Below are 12377 nucleotides of genomic sequence, written 5' to 3'. Positions count from 1 at the left end.
TTAGCAAAACTCCAGGTGAGTAGAATGTGTGCTGAAATGTGAGGCCCATAATACACTGGACATCTAAGTGCTGTCACAAAACTCTTAGCTTTCTGGGAAGCACATTTCACAAACGTGTTCACTTAAATTTTTACTTAATTTGTGCCTGTTTAACTTACAAATATATATCATACAGTACTCATGTTAATTCCTTTAGTTACAGTTTATATAATAATCTGAAGAAATAACCTGACATTTTTAATGTTCATTTTAATATAAGCATTTGTATTTTGGTCAAAAAATAATCTGTTAATTATATTTTCTTGTAAAACAGATTGTGTTCATTTTGGTTACCAGAGAAAAGCAGGAAGGCAATTGGAGAGGCTGAAAGAGAGTGAAATGGTTAAAGTACTACTTTATATGTATGTATGAAAATAGAACAATGAAATCTGTTGAAATTTTTTTTTTTTTCTGCTACTAGGTCTTGAACTCAGAGTCTCATACACTCACTTGATTTTTTCCACCCAGGCTGGTGTTCCACCACATGAGCCACACTTCCACCTCTGGCTTTTTTTTCTGGTTAATTGGAAATAAGTGTCTCACAGATTTTCTTGCCCAAGCTGGCTTCAACTCAGGATCCTCAGATCTCAGCCTCCTGAGTAGCTAGGATTATATGTGTGAGCACTGGTACCCGGCTTGAAATTATTTGTTTGTTTTTATTTTTAATTTCTCTTTACAGTTTATTAGCTATGAACTGAGCCCAGATATCTTTTTTTTACTTTAACAATAAAACTACTTCTTACAAATTAGGTAATATATACATTTCTTTCCTTCTGCTTAGTGTCAGCTGTTCCTTTTTTCTCTCTCACTCCTTCCTTCTGAATAATCCCCTTGAGTTGCTTTGTTCAATTTCATCAATGTCCAGTGCAGCTGAAATTGTTTTAAGAAGGGAATGATGAGGTATAGGTGAGAGAAAGATGGAGTGCCTGAGTTTGATCAGGAGAGATTGCATGCATGTATGGAAATATTACAATGAATTTTCCTCCCATGTACAATTAATATATACAAATAAAAAAACTTTGAAATTTTATTCTTTTAAATTATATACAATAAATCATATACATTATTTTATGCATAAAATATTTTTCTGGTATGTTAATGGCAGCAGTAATGCTTCCTGGAATTGTCAGAATTAGTTCATATTTTTTCTTAGTGCAGGTACTGGGACTTGAACTTAGAGTCCTGAATCCTAGCTTGGCTTTTTTACTCCAGGCTGGTGCTCTACCACTTGAGCCATAACTCTACGTCTGGATATTTGATAATTAATTGTAGATAAGAGTCTCACAGACTTTTTGCTCACATCATGAGCCTTGGATCTTAGCCTCTTGAGTAGCTAGGATTAAAGGTGTTCCTGGCTTCTTGTGATTTTTGTTAGTATTATTATTTGCCAGTTCTGGGGCTTGAACTAAGGGCCTGGGCACTGTTCCTGAGTGTTTGTGCATAAGGCTAGCACTCTACCACTTGAACCACAGTTCTACTTCTGACTTTTTGGTGGTTAATTAGAGATAAGAATCTTATAGACCTTCTTGCCCAGGCTGGCTTTGAATCTTGATCCTCAGATCACAGGCTCCTGAGTAGCCAAGATGAGAGGCATAAGTCACTATCCCATGCTCTTGTTTTTTTATTTATTTTTATTGGTCCTGGAGCTTGAACTCTGGGCCTGGGTGCTATCACTGAGCTTCTTACGCTCAAGGATAGCACTCTACCACTTGAGCCACAGAACCACCTCTGGCCTTTTCTGAATAGTTTGTTGAAGACGCCTGGCTACTGTTATTTTTTAAATAGTGGCTCAGAAACCTCCCTTATACTTGCCATGGAAATTTCCTTGTTTATTATGCTTTGTAACTAGGAATGATTTCTTCATTTCTTTCTCTTTTTTGTGTGTGCTGAAACTGGGGCTTGAACTTAGGCCTCACACTGTCTCTTGACTTTATTTGTTCAAGGCTGGTACACTCTACCAATTGAGCCATACCCCTACTTTTAGCTTTTTGCTGGTTAATTAGAGATATGAGTCTCATGAACTTTCATGCCAGGCTGGCTTCGAACCGTGATCCTCAGATCATGGGTACATGAGTAAATTTCTGATCTTGAAGAGCTAACAAATTAATAAAATTGTCCTATAAAATTTTTTTTAAAAAGGCCAGGCATTGGTGGCTCATGCCTGTAATCCTAACTACTCAGGAGGCTGAGATCTGAGGATTGCAGTTCAAAACCAGCGTGGGCAGGAAGTCCATGAGAATCTTATCTCCAATAAACCACCAGAAAACCAGAAGTGGTGCTGTGGCTCAAGTGGTAGAGCCCTAGCCTTGAGCTGAAGAGCTGAGGGACAGTGCCCAGGCCCAGAGTTCAAACCCATGATGGAAAAAAAAAAGATAAAAAGGTATTTCACAAGATAAAGTAGTAGATGGAGTGAATATGATGAAAGCATATTCTATGTGTGTGGCAATATTACAATGACTGCCACATACATTGTACAGTTAATATATACTAAAAAATGTGGAAAAAAATAAATGAAGAAAATAGAAGATGGTCCCATAGCACAAACTGAATGTCCATGGAAGAATAAAAGGTTTCTGAGGCTCTGACTTCAATCCCAGTACTCTGAAAAATTAAAAAAAAAGAAGAACTCAAATAAGACCAGATGCTAGTGGTTCACACCTGTCATCCTAGCTACTCAAGAGGCTGAGATCTGGGAATCCTGGTTGGAAACCAGCCTAGGTAGGAAAGTCTGCAAAACTCTTATCTCTTTTAACCACCAAAGAGCCAGAAGTGGAAGCTATGGGTCAAGGGATAGAGCATTAGCCTTGAGAAGAAAGCTAAGGAACAGCACCCAAGCTCTGAGTTCAAGTCCCAGGATTGGCACAAAAAATAAATAAATAGAAAGTGTTACCTAGGCTTGATGGAAAAATGTCATGTTCTAGTAATAATTCCACCATGAGCACAGAAGAAAGAGTCAAGCTTGCTTTATATTTATAGATTTGGGGGCTATACTTTTCTGTAACTCAAAGTATCCAATAAAGAAACTGTTGGAAAGTTCAGTTCTTTACATTTCATTTTTATCATTTGTACTTCATTTGATGTTACAGCATCACCTGTACATTGTTTACTTAATATCCTACTTTAAGTGAACTGACTTCACTAAAATAAATTTCTTTAAATATAGCACTACCATAAATAGAAAGCCATTTTACTCCCCATAAATAGAAAGTAGTCTTCAAAATAAATACATACTATTAGAAAATATTTATCTGTGTACTACCTAAAATAATCTTTCATACCACTACTGGTATGCAAGCCACATGCTGCAAAACACTGAATGAAATAACCCCTTCAAGCCTTTCCTACACCAATACTCTCTGATTAGGTAAGTAAGTCTTGCTTAGTGTGCTACTAAGGCTTTATTTTCAGAATATTTGTGTCTCTTCAGTCCATTGTTATTCACATAATCCTTATCCTTTCAACTGTGTGTTGCCACCACGTAAACAGGTGTTATTTCCTGTATCCCCATGGCATACAAATTAGATGTTCATCCCTGAGCAAACCATTTATGCCACCTTTGGAAGTGACTCCCTACTGTTAATCTGCCTGCCATACTCTTTTAAATTCATGACTGGCCCAACTTGAGAACATAGTGTCCTGTCATTGTGGCGCTGTAGTAGATAGTTCCAACTACTTTTGTGGTACTGACTTGAGGGGAAAACACTACTACAATCCAGGACTATTCTGGCAAACAAAGAACAGAGGAAATTAGTAATAAAGCTTCAATAATTCAAAAGGTTTGTTATCAAGAAGGTGTGAAAGTGTGTGTGTGTGTGTGTGTGTGTGTGTGTGTGTGTGTGTGTGTGTGGTGTGTATGTATGTGTATGTGTGTGTGGTGTGTGTGTGTATGTATGTGTGTGTGTGTGTATGTTGATACTACTTCTACTACTACTACTACTACTACTACTACTACTACTACTACTACTACTACTACTTCTGTATTTTTGCCAGTTAATTGAAGATAGGAGTCTCAGGGACTTTTCTATCCAAGCTGGCATTGAACCATGGTCTTCAGATCTTAGCTCCCTGAACAGTTAGAATTACAGGCGTGAACCGCTGGCCCCTTGCTTAGCGGAAAGCACGGAAAACAATCCCCACCCCCCATTTTTCTCATCTCTTACTTTCTGAGGAAAATAGTAAAATTGCAGTGAGCAGAAGAGTAAAGACCAATCTCTTATTGGTTTGGAAAATGTTCTACACCCCTTTGTTGGGAAAGTGAGAACTGCTTGTGGTATGGTAAATAATATAAAGACAATAAGTATGAGCCTGTTTGTGGGAGCCTACAGGGCCTTGACACTTCTCTGGATTAGCTCAGTAATCAAGAAGTTCCTGTTCTATATTTATAATTTCCTTAAGTCATCTTGTGCATTTATTTGTTTAATATGAAAGCAATACTGCAAGTCTTTCTCTTATACACTTGAAGGATCTTTCCCCCACTCCATAATATACAATTTGGGGACAAAACCAAGGATGTTATCCTTTTCCTGAAGGTGAGGCTGAGGTTCCCAGTTTTTCTGGTTTGACTTGGTTGCTGATTATAAAGCCAAATTCTCCTCCCATTTATGGGTGTGGTAGCTTTCCAGGGTCTAAAATGGTGTGACAATCCATGTACACCCAACTCCCTAACCCTAACACACACACACACACACACACACACACACACACACACACACACACACACACACACACACACACACACACACACACACACACACAACCTAATCAAGCTCTTTTCTTATTAAAGTAGCCTGGAGCCCAACTAAACTAGCAGGAGTTAGCCAGCCTGTTAGGACTTGTCTGGGATGGTGCTGTGCCAGCAAAATTTCAAACCCTGGCCACATTCTCCTGGCCTGTTGTCCATTACTAAGGTGAATTTAATCATGCCTGTGAATGTCTTGGGTAAGCAATTTAGTTACTATATTTTTAAAATAAAAATGTTTTATTTATATGTATAGGGGTAGGGGAATATGAAGACTATAAGGCATGGGCTCAATATCTTTGGCTGGAAAGTGAATCAAGGCCGAAGATTTCATAGCTGCATTTTTAAGAATAGTATTTCACCTTTATTGAGAGTTTCATTTATGGTCCTAAAGCCCCTGCACATTATGGGCTATAATCTCATTGGGGCTAATCTAGGTTTGTTGGGGCCTGAAGCTGATACAACCGAGGAGACCCTCTTTAAGAAAATATAGTTTGTTGTCTCCTAGATTCTTTGGAAAGGAGCCTTAAAAGCATAAATTCATTAATGTGTCTGCAAAGCATCCTTGTCTGCATCTTGTTTAATCTTTTGGACAATTCTGTCAAGTGAGTACTAGTATTTCTGTAAAATGAAGTGACAAAACTCAGTGTTTAGAGATCTGAAGGCACTTGCCCAAGGTCACAATTTATTAACTAAGCCTATTTCTACAATCTCCAGGCCTTCTTCCTTCAGCCAACTAGATTGCCTTCTCCAAAATATCCTTCTCTTTTGCTTCCAGTAACCTTAGTTAGCTGTCCTCTGGGACATGTGAGGAACTTAACACTGGTTCAACATTAGCAGAGGGGGGCAAAAGGTCTCCTCTTAGCTGAGCTTGCGGAGGGAATATGCCCTCTGGGGAACTGTAGAGCCAAAAAAGTGGGTGAGGAGGGCAATTGTGTTCCCAATAGGTCCGAGCTATGCACTGGTTTCAGTAAGATTTTTGTTGTTCCATGAACAACACTGAACTTACATACACTGTTCCCTCCCCTCCCCAGGCCAAATCTACCCGGCTGGGCCCCTAAATTCCCTGTCCCTCACCCCACCCTTCCTAACTTCATTCTATTCTGCTCCAACTTCTCTTCAACCCCAGCTCCAGCGTTCTTTTAAAATTGTTGTTGTTGTTCTACTGGGAGCAGTGAGGGTGGAGTTCTCTTGCTGAGGCTTTTTCTCCTCCCCCTCCCTCTAGCCCTCAAACTGGGCTCCACCCCAGTAGCTTGTCAGCTGTTTTTCTGGAGGGGGAGGAGGAGGAAGAGAAACAGAAGGATGAAGAGTAAGGGGGGAAAGGACAGCGTCTTTTGAGCCCTGACACATGGGATGTCTGCATATTTCTCAGTTATTTTTCCTTATATTCAATGTGTCATTTAACTCACCCTCTTCCTCTGATTCTTTGGATATATAGAGGAGAGTTCAGGCTGCTTCTTCAAGCAGTCACTCTCCCTTAGGCTAAAGGGAGGAATGGAAGAAGTTGAAACATTTCAAGTTGCTTTAAGTCAGCTAAAGAAAGGCAAGCCTGTGGTGCTTCCTAGAAGGAGAGAGAAACATCACAACTTCTGATTGTCTATACCTGCTGCCTTACAACCTTCCATCTGATCTAGACAGCATCAATCACATGCTGATTGTTGATGTGTCAAGAGGCAAAGAATATAAAGGAAAAGCCGTATGTTTGTTAATGTGGTCATGAGGTGCACACTTCCTGGTGAGTCACCTGTGAGGACTAACTTGAGTAAGAGAGAGGCCATCTCTAACAGACTTAAATGAAAGCTGGGTGCCAGTGGTTCGTGGCTGTAACTCTACCTACGCAGGAGGCTGAGATCCGAGGATCATGGTTTGAAGCCAGACTGGGCAAAAAAAAAAATATCATTAAGACTCTTCTCTCCAATTAACCAACAAAAAACTGGAAGTTGAGCTGTGGCTCAAGTGGTAGAGTGCCCTCCCTGAGCAAAAAAGCTAAGGAACAGCCAGGTGCTGGTGGCTCATGCCTGTAATCCTAAAAACTGAGGGGGCTGAGATTTGAGGATTGCAGATCAAAGCCAGTTTCAGCGCACACACACACACACACACACACACACACACACACACACACACACACACACACACACACACACACACACACACACACACACACACACACACACACTACCCCACCCCACATACATCACAAAGGGAAAGGGGAAAAAGTGAAGTGTTCCTCTACTGGAGTGTCTTTCTTGGAGAAAATGGATGTTCTTATTTCTGGACCTAACACCTAGCATAGTTCTTGTGATAGCGCAAGGGCTCTATATGTTTTATTGACTATATACATTTAAAAATGGATGGGAACAAATCACTAATTTGTCTTCCCACTGTTTAGTAATTTATGTATTTCAAAATCTGAATTTACAGCCCGCGCCGATGGCTCATGCCTGTAATCCTAGCTACTCAGAAGGCTGAGATCTGAGGATCGTGGTTCAAAGCCAGCCCCAGCAGGAAAGTTCAAGCCAACCCCGGCAGGAAAGTTCGTGAGACTCTTATCTCCGGTTAACCACCAGAAAACTGGAAGTGGTGCTGTGGCTCAAAGTGGTAGAGCACTTGCCTTGAGCTGAAGAGCTCAGGGACAGTACCCAGGCCCAGAGCTCAAGCCACATGACCAACAAAAAAAAGTCTGAATTTACCACTTGAGATAATGTTTTCTATATAAATACAGTTGAAACACACACACACACACACACACACACACACACACACACACACACACACACACACACACACAAACGTGGGCTTAAAGTAAATTAGTTAAAACAACTCTTGAAAAGGATATAAACTATTTTGGCTTCTTTTTATTATTTTTTCTTTTTTATTGTTATTATAAAGGTGGTATATAGAGGGGTTACTGTTTCATAAGTCAAGTAATAAGTACATTTCTTTTTGGACAATGTTACCCCTTCCCTTGTGCTCTCCCAGTTTTTTCTACCCATCCCACCCACAAGTTCATTTTCAATATAGTATTTTGGCTTCTTAAAAATAGATGTTTTACAGTGATACGTGATACCCACAAGATACTAGTTTGGAAATGAACTCTATATAAGTTACGGGGGTGGGGTGGGGAGGAGGACATAGGGGAGGAAAAGTGGGAGAAAAACAAGAGAGGGGATAACAATGTTCCACAAGAAATTACCTTACTTATGTAACTGTAACCCCTCTGTTCTTCACCTTTACAACAAAATAAAAACAAATTAAAAATAGATACTTTGCTTTTCTTGTGCCAGTCTTGGGGTTAAACTCTAGGTCTGGGTCCTTTACAACAAAATAAAAGTAAATAAAAAAATACATGTTTTAATTTTTTGTGCAAGTCCTGGGGTTGTACTCGGTCTGGGTGATGCTTCTGAGCTTTTTTGCTCAAGGCTAGTGCTCTACCACTTGAACCACAGCTCTACTTTTGTCCTTTTTGGGGTGAAGGGATAGAGATAAGAGTCTCGTGGACTTTCCTGACTGAAACAGTGATTTTTAGATCTCACCCTCCTGCATAGCTAAGATTAAAGACATGAGCCCTGGATGACTAGAAAAATAGATGGGTTTTTGACAATTCTGATCATGTTAAACATAGAATTCATAATGACCTAAAGTCACATCTTGCCTTGACAGGGAATTCTAGTGGCACAATTTCACTGTAGTTATCTACTCATCTTCATCTCAAAATTGTACTCATTATTTTATTATTGCTTTTGCTTTGATTTTGCAGTGCTGAGGATCAAGTAAGTGCTGAGGGCTTATAGGCACTTGGCAAGCAGTATACCACTGACCTACATCCCCTAGCCTTCATTCATTCTTGATATAAACGACTCAGTGTTGTTCCACACACTTGATTATGAAACTTTGACATACTTGATTCTAAAACTTTTCAGTGTTGCTGAAAATAGCCATGGTTGGAGTAGTGAAAATCCTTGTTGAGTAGGATTCTTAAAATTTGATACATAAAGCTCAGTGCTGGTGGCTCATGACTATAATCCTAGCTACTCAGGAGGCTAGAATCTGAGGATTGTAGTTTGAAGTCATCCTGGGCAGGAAAGTCCATGAGACTCTAATCTCCAATTTACTACCCAAAAAGCTGGAAGTAGAGCTGTAGCTCAGCTGATAGCGCATTAGCCTTGACCAAACAAAACAAAACAAAACAGGGACAGTGCCCAGCCCCTGAGTTCAAGCCCATGGACAGGCACAAGAATAATAGATACATTAAGAAACTAAGGTTTCAATAGCTGGGTGCCAGTAGCTCATGCTTATAATCCTAGCTACTCAGGAGGCTGAGATCTGAGGATTGTGGTTCAAAGCTAGCATGGGCAGGAAAGTCTGTGAGACTCTTTTTTTTTTTTTTTTTTTTTTTTGGGTCCGGTTGTGGGGCCTGAACTCTGGGCCTGGGTGCTGTCCCTCAGCTCTTCAGCTCCAAGGCTAGTGCTCTACCACTTGAGCCACAGCGCCACTTCCGGCTTTTTTCTTTTTGCTTACATGGTGCTGAGGAATCGAACCCAGGGCCTCAGGAATGCAAGGCAAGCGCTCTACCACTGAGACACCTTCCCAGCCCTGTGAGACTCTTACCTCTGGTTAACCACCAGAAAACGAAGTGGTGCTGTGGCTCAAAGTGGTAGAGCACTAACTTTGAGCTGAAGAGCTCAGGGACAGAGCCCAGGCCCAGAGTTCAAGCCTCATGACCAACAACAACAACAAAAAAGTAAGAAAGAAAAAAGAAAAGAAAAAGAAACTAAGGCTTCAAGGATAAAGTGACTCCTTTTTAAAGATTTATAAAGAGTTGTACACTTTCCTGTACAGTTCCATGTCAGTTTTTTACCTAGTCAACTGGTGTAGATCTGGTATAGTACATATAGAGAGTTATCTATAAAACCTCTACTACTAGAACATTCTCCCATGCAACAAATACATGTTTGTCATTTAAGTTATCTTTTTCTCACTCTTTCTTTGTCTCATGCTAGTACTGGGGCTTGAACTCAGAGACCTTGAGCTCCCACCTGCCCTTTTCACTCAAGGTGAAAAGGCACTCTATCAATTAAGCCACAATGCCCTTCTGACTTTTTGCTGGTTAATTGTTAATGAGAGTCTCACAGACTTTCTTTTTTTTATTGTGAAAATACCGTACAGAGGGGTTACAATTAAATGGGCAAGGTAATGAGTACATTTCTTATCAAGCATTGTTGCCTCCTCCTTTGTTTCCCCTTCCCATCCCTTCCCATCTTCCCCCCTCCCCCAGCTAAACTGTCACAGACTTTCTTACTCAGGCTGGCTTTGAACTAGAATCTTCAGATCTCAGCCTCCTGAGTAGTTAGGATTTCAGGCATGAGCCACCAGTGCCTAGCTGTTATTTAATTTCTGACCCTCAGTTTCCTCTTCTGAAAATGCTAATAATAGCAATCTGTAGTCATAGGATTGTCATATATAGCTGTGTGTATGTAGGTATACACACATGTGTGTGGCTAAGAACAGAGCTATTATTGTTGTTAATAATAATAATAATATCTAGCAGCAGAGTTAGACATTATAACACCTTGTGCCTAACTTTAAGGGCTTTATAGTCTAGTAAGGGGAGGCAACCAAACAACAAATATGTGTCCTGAGGTAGAGAAGAGCACAGAGAAAGCAATGGTCCATTTTGCTTGAAGGAATTAAGGAAAGGAGATGACCTTAAAATAGTACATTCAAGAAGATGGACAGAGAATTTAGGCCTTTTCAGATAGAGAAAGTAAGGGATCAACACATAGACACAGGAAACAGCTCTAGGAATGTCAGGGATGAGCAATCCAAGTCTGATGGGGAGAGCAGCAAAAGCCCTGCTGGTTGAGAGAAAGGCAAAGGCCAAATCATAGCAGGTGAAAGACTGAGTGCCAGGGTGTTACCTTGAATGGTGGAGTTCCTGGTGATACCATACTGGTAGTTGGTGAATTCTAGGAGGAAGAACAAAATATTTGGGGGATAGAGAGATATGTGATGCTTAGAGGACATTCCGGAAGCACTGATACCAGTTAAACAAATGGGCATATGTGTTGAGATATATTGGGCAGTGCACTCATGCTTTTTTAAAAGACAGGCACAGAGGGTATAATAGCACCTACTTTCTAGAATTGTTACCAGACGTAAATGGAGAAATGATGAATGTAAAAAGTACCTGGCCCAGTGACTTGCCCATATTAGGTGTTGAATACATGACAGCTATTATCATTTCTCCTTGCCTTGCTGCTCTCTCCCTTCCTCTGCTTTGTTTCTTGTCTCTCTTCTTCCTTTTCTTGAAAAGAATTGTGGTAGGGAAGAGGCACTGAAAAGGGGCTGTGGTTGCTAGTGACTTCCTGGCTTTCCATTAAAATGAGCTAAAGAAGGACTTTAAGGCAAGGGCAAAGAAATCCTGAAAACGTGGCTTCTATCCTATGGATTCAGCTCTACAGGGATCTTCTCCAATGCCTGGCTGAGAGGCGGTCTCAAGGGGCGAGGGGGAGAGAACTCTATTCTTAGAGATGTGGTATCTGGGAGACTGAGAAAGCCTGTTTCAAGTCTCACTGCTGGGCCAAACGGTATTCATTCGGTATTCGTAATTCATCTTCAAGTCCTCCTTCTTAGCCACCCACTTCTTCCACCTTCACCTCCTTCCTTCATCTCTGGCTAGAAAATGCACCCAGCGCCAATCCCCTTTCCTTTTACTCTCCTCCCTAGGAAGACACTGTGACCTTGCTGTCCTTGCTGGTGTCACTCGTTACCATGGAGAACTAGGAGGGTACATATCGCTTCCAGTTTTCAGCTTCCTTGCTCTCTTCCTTCCCCATCCCTTTCTTCCCAGACAGTCTTCAAACCCAATCCCCACATCCCTTTCGCCCCCCTCTAGAGTGTTCGCGTCACTCGAGTGGGGATTGGTGACCAAGAAATGTGGTCACAAGCCTCTTTCTGGGACGAATAACCAACTGAAATTGATTCCAGTTGTACCTGCTGCTGCAGGAGACTGAGGGAGGTGGCCGCCAGGGGCGAGTCCAGCTGTCTCCGCCCACAGCCCCGCCCAGGGCCCCGCCCCGCCCCCTCCCATCTCCCTCTGCCTGTCGGCCCCACCCTTCTCCACCTCCTCTGACTTCGCTCTCTCCTTTCCTCCAGAGGCCGCTTGTCCCTTTTAAGGAACTCCACCCTAGGTGGAGTCCTCATGATAGTCACACCTCTTCTGCGGGGCCTAGCCGGGCTGAGGAAGACGGAATCACTCCACCCACTAAGGTGCCCCGAGAGCACTTCAGGTTCTGACTCGTGGGTGCGTGAGGTCCTTGTGGGGGTAGCTAGGTGCCTTTTAGAAACCTCTCTGCAGAGGATCCACAAGAGTTGCTGCGGTTTTTCGCTGAAACCCCTACCCTAGGCTAGTGTTCCTCTGATATTTCAACCAATCGTCGGCATTTTCTCCTCCCTCTTTCTTTTTAGGAAGACGCTGGGGTGTGTGGCGCCAGCCGCGGCATTGAAGCGTTGAAGGTTTTCCTCTTGTGGTTATCTCCTCGTGGGGTTCCTATCTTGGATTATTCCTCCTCGGTGTCAACTTTATGTTCAAGTAGTGTTT

The 12377-nt window shown here is 41.6% G+C and overlaps 1 protein-coding gene across 3 annotated transcripts in view; it reads left to right on the top strand.

The window, feature by feature from the left end:
- Positions 1 to 12377, top strand: part of Klf8 (KLF transcription factor 8) — a 175336-nt gene that overhangs the window by 105947 nt on the left and 57012 nt on the right. Inside the window, exons 1-2 of one of the 3 annotated variants that reach the window (XM_070040365.1) lie at positions 12035 to 12080; positions 12245 to 12292. The exons of the other annotated variants lie outside the window; for them this stretch is intronic. The gene's annotated coding sequence lies outside the window, so the exon portion shown is untranslated. Of the gene's footprint in view, positions 1 to 12034; positions 12081 to 12244; positions 12293 to 12377 lie in introns of those variants that run through there. 3 annotated transcript variants of the gene reach the window in all.

Source organism: Dipodomys merriami, unplaced genomic scaffold (assembly GCF_024711535.1).
Source record: "Dipodomys merriami isolate MVZ:Mamm:240054 unplaced genomic scaffold, mDipMer1.0.p SCAF_3, whole genome shotgun sequence".
In the NCBI taxonomy this organism is placed as follows: Eukaryota; Metazoa; Chordata; class Mammalia; order Rodentia; family Heteromyidae; genus Dipodomys; species Dipodomys merriami.
Note: the sequence above shows the minus strand (reverse complement) of the source record. Positions and strands in the feature narration are given on the sequence as shown.